We start from the raw sequence: 4778 nt of genomic DNA, 5'->3' as shown, positions 1-4778 counted from the left end.
AAGAAGTACAATATCACTCATAAGGTCTCTACGCCTTATCATCCGCAAACAAGTGGGCAAGCTGAGGTCTCAAATCGAGAAATTAAGAAAATATTGGAGAAGACTGTGAATCCCAACCGCAAGGATTGGAGCCAAAGATTGGAGGACGCACTTTGGGCATACAGAACAGCGTATAAAACGCCAATAGGGATGAGTCCCTTTAGGTTGGTGTACGGAAAAGCCTGCCATTTACCTGTGGAACTTGAGCATAAAGCTTTTTGGGCCGTGAAGGAGTTCAATATGAGCATTGACGAGGCCGGACTTCATAGAAAGCTACAGCTGAATGAGTTGGAAGAGATGAGGAACGATGCATATGAAAGTGCAAGGATTTACAAAGAGAAAACAAAGGCTTTTCACGATAAGATGATTCGTGGAAAAACCTTTGTTGTGGGTCAGAAAGTTCTTTTATTTCATTCTCGTCTTAAACTCTTTCCTGGTAAGCTTAAATCTCGTTGGGTTGGTCCTTTCATTGTTACTAATGTGTTTCCTCATGGTGCAATTCAGATTAAGAGTGAGAAGAGTGGGAACGAATTCAAGGTGAATGGCCACCGCTTGAAGCCTTACTATGAGGCCTTTATGGAGCATAGTGTAGAGGAGGAGAATCTCCATGATACACCACCTCCCACGGACTAAAAGAATAACTCCGTCTGGCTGCAGGACGTTAAACTCAAGCGTTTCTTGGGAGGCAACCCAAAGGATGTTTTCCTCGCTTCCTTTGTTTTATATTTAGTCCCTTTTGATATGTTTTGTGTTTGTGCAGGGTCATAAGGTTGTAAAAAAAAGATGAAACAGTGTCACTTTTTGTGCACAACAGAGTCCAGACGTGCAGATCAGTCTACTTTGACTGGCCGCCGTTTTCAGCTCTCCTAGAGTTAGGAGGCGTGCCATATATGGATCCACAGCTCTATGAGTCTGGTATCTAACGGTGTCAACAGATCCAGATTCGGAGTTCATATGCGTTCCCAGTTCCAGTTTGAATGCAGCAAGGTCAGCTCAGGAAAACAGAAAACTGTGCAGTTGTGTCACAGAAAAGGAAAAACTGGGAATATTTCCGTGGTCCAAATGAGGAGTTCTTTACATGTAATCAAAGCTCTATCTGTGTACTACGTTCAGGCTCAAAAATCGCTTCCATTGGACCAGGGATGCTCCCTGTATACAGATTTGAATGGGTAAAGGTCACTCTGTCAGATTTTCTGTTCGTTTTCCTGCTCTTTCTCTAACTTCACAGGGCTATAACTTTCAAACCACTTGGAGTTAGAAGGTGTTCCACATATGCACAGAAAGCTAGAAACGTCAACTTTCACTTACAAGTGGTCTCTCAGTCATCTGACGCTGCATCAAAAAGTTATGGGATCTGGAACATGGGCTGCCGAGAAAAAAACTTGTGGTTTCCAAAGATGCAACACGATGATTTCTTCTCTTTTTGCTCTCACTTACTTCTTCCTTGGAGTCAATTTAGCCTGGAGCTTACGTTAGGAAGTCAAGGCCTTATGGTCTTGAGGTTGGGGTCTTTGTTGTCATCTCCAAAGGTCGTGAGCATGGGAGGTCTACAAGGGGGAGATTTTCTCTACACTTTTTCATTTTTCTTCCTTTGCATCTTGTGATTTCCTTTCTTGACACTTCGATTATGCATTGTTTGATTTAATTTTCCATACATTGAGGGCAATGTATGATTCAAGTGTGGGGGAAGGGAATTTGTCAAATTTGAGTCTTATAAAAAAAAAAAAAATAGCGTTAGTTATTTTCTTTCTTTTGTAGTCTTTAGTTCTTGTTTTCAGTTTTTGTTTTGTTGTTCGAGTCTTAGGTTGCCTCTCAACTGTCTAGGATGAACTTAATCTCTGAAATTATGGATAAAAGAGGATCACAATATTGAGATGATGTTAAAATAATTCTTTGGTTAATTACGATATATGTAAAGCATATGATTGTGTAGTAGATGTGGTTTTCGTTGACCTTGGTACAGAATTATGAGCATGTTGATGATGAGTTTTGATTCATAATATCCCTTGTGAGAATTTGAGCCTATTTGCCATTCTTTGTGAGTGTTTATTGAAAAAATATATTCTTATTTTCTTGGCGATGGTTAGTGATCTCATTATCTTTCTCTTTGATTGACTGCTTGCCACAGATTAAGTTTAACGGACTCTAGAGATTACTAGAACTTGCTCTTGTGCTGGTCGAGACTTTTATCAATACATGTCCCTGATTCTGGAAAGGATAAAGGCACCTAGGAACTTCCACCAAAGCAAAAAAAAAAAAAATAGCCTGTGTCCCCATTTGTGTACACAAGATGTACAACCCCCTAGTTTAACCCCTTTGAGCCTACATTTAAACATTTTTCTTTCATCACCATCAAAATCCTAACCTTTAAACCTTAGTATAGTTATATCCCTACCCTTGTTCTAAGGATTTAGTGGAGCTAATTCACGAGACATACAAGATTTTGAAGGCACTACAAGGAGGATGATGGAAGGAAGCAAGTGTGGGGGAATCAAGTCATACATCTTGAATTGAAAAAGTGTAAAAGCCTTGCCATAAAAAAAAAAATATAAATATTGTTATATGGCGAAAAAAAAAAAAACAGAAAAAAAAAAAGGATTGAGCGGCAAAGAAAGAAAAAAAAAGAAGTGAAAATATGGCTAAGGCATGAGATGGATTGATGTATGCACTTGGATCTCTAGTTGTGACTACAAGAAGAGGTTAGAATGAAGCAAGGGCCCAACACAATGACATCTGGCCCTCAATAAAGACACACATGAAGTTCAACGTTGCAAGATGCCTTGGTGACTAAAAGATGACGTCTCAATGCTTCAATGAAAGCTCCACTAGGTTTTTAGAACACTTTGTGATTTTTCCTTACCCTTTCGTTTCTTTAAACCCCTAAACCTTGGCCCCATTACAACCTTGAAGTAAGACCTCTTTGATCCTTAAGATGGGCAGCCTTTGATCTGTGGAGATTGGTTACAAGAGTTGAGCATATGGTTGGTCCGTTCGGCAAGTAGTTGGTATCCTTCATGAGATCGTAAAAAAAAAAAAAAATGCATATATTTCGACATAGCCTTTTCTTTCTTTATATATGTGAGCTTTTTGTTTGTCGAAAATATTATCATCTCTCACATATATTTGAGTGAAAAAGCTTTTAAGCATTAGCCTTGATCGGAGAGAAGAAAGAGTGGTGAATCCTGTGAGGTTGAATCATACTTGTTTGATACATGCTGAGCTCCACCCATCACCATTGTCACCCCCGTGTCTTACATGCTTATATGTGGAATATATGTTTTAATTAACTCTCGAATTACTCATGATTGATTCTTGGTTGCGTGCTAATCTTGATGCTATGAAAGTAAGAGGTTTCTGAGACAACAATGTTGAAGGCATAGTTTGTTTTGAGTCTTTTGAGTCCTTGTTTTATTTTCTTAGTTTTGATTTTGCTAAGGGACTAGCAAAAGATAAGTGTGGGGGAATTTGATAGGAGCATAAATGCGACAAATATAATGTGCAATCCTCTACACTTTTCTTAGCTATTTCCTTTAAAAAGTCAGTTTTAACTTTGTTTTCTTTTTAGGTAGTTCGTGGAGTGATTCAAGAGAAATAGGATTTCAAAGGGAGAAACGAAGCCATGGAACATGAAGTACTGATGCAGAGGACTAATTTTGATCAACCTTTTAGCCAGAAATTACAAGGGAAGTCCACGGAAATCGTTGTGCAAAACAGTTGCTGCAAAGCAGAAAACTGCAGTTTCAGAATCAGCTTTCTGGGAACGGTTTTGAGGAGCAATTCTTGCATCATTCCAGCTGCAACTTTGCAGAAAGGGCCAGTAATCTTTGAATAAATGATGTTATAATTTAACTAGAGCCAAAGAAAGGGTTAGAAGCATCAACGAGGCAGCAGGAAATCAAATTCAAAGTAAGGTTCCCGATAAGGCAGAAACTGTCAGCTTTTCACGAAGCTTTTTGGGAGATCTTTACCGGCGATTTAATTGGAGTTTTTCCAGAAGGTTGTTGATTAATATAGAAGATATGATGTCATAGAACACGTGGGAGTCAAGAACCATCCAGAAACCTGTCAAGAAAAAGTCGTTCCATGTCCAATAAGGAAGCTTCAGAGACAGAAATTGAATCCTAGTCAAAACAGGACAGTTTGGCAGAAATCTTCTTTGGACGGATTTTGGGTGCATTTTTGGAAGGTTATTGCTGCTGCAAATATGAAGGAGAGTCCTAGAATGATTCATCAAGATTTTGGGAAGATTATTAAGCCTTGAAAATCATTTAATTGTGCACCAATCAGAGTAATCCTCAAGCAACTAGGGGAGGCTTTCAAAGCAGAATTGGAAAAGGAAACTTGGGCGGTGTTTCTCATACACATAGGGCTTCTGCAAACGTTGAAAATTACCACCCTACAGCGCCATCTTCTTCCAAAAACCCTAGCACACAAAGTCTTGAAATTCCCAAGTCCTCCAAGAGCAAAAACCGTGCACACCATCATCCATCTTCATCAAGCCTTGCCGTGTACCATCTTGAAGGGAGTTCTTGCGTTCAAGGTTGCCTAAAAGTGAATTCGTGGCTCTCATCTTCTGCCCTTTACGGTTTTTATTTTCTTGTAAATCAAACTCATATGTTTTTAGTTGTGAATTTTAAGACGATGTGTGGCTAATCTACTTTTGTTAGGGGCGAGGTTTGAAGCCCCTAAGATATGTTTTTGACAATATTTTGAGTCCTAGTTTTGTGATTGCTTTGTTG

This window comes from Rosa rugosa, chromosome 2, assembly GCF_958449725.1.
Source record: "Rosa rugosa chromosome 2, drRosRugo1.1, whole genome shotgun sequence".
In the NCBI taxonomy this organism is placed as follows: domain Eukaryota; kingdom Viridiplantae; phylum Streptophyta; class Magnoliopsida; order Rosales; family Rosaceae; genus Rosa; species Rosa rugosa.
This window is presented reverse-complemented; position numbering follows the sequence as displayed.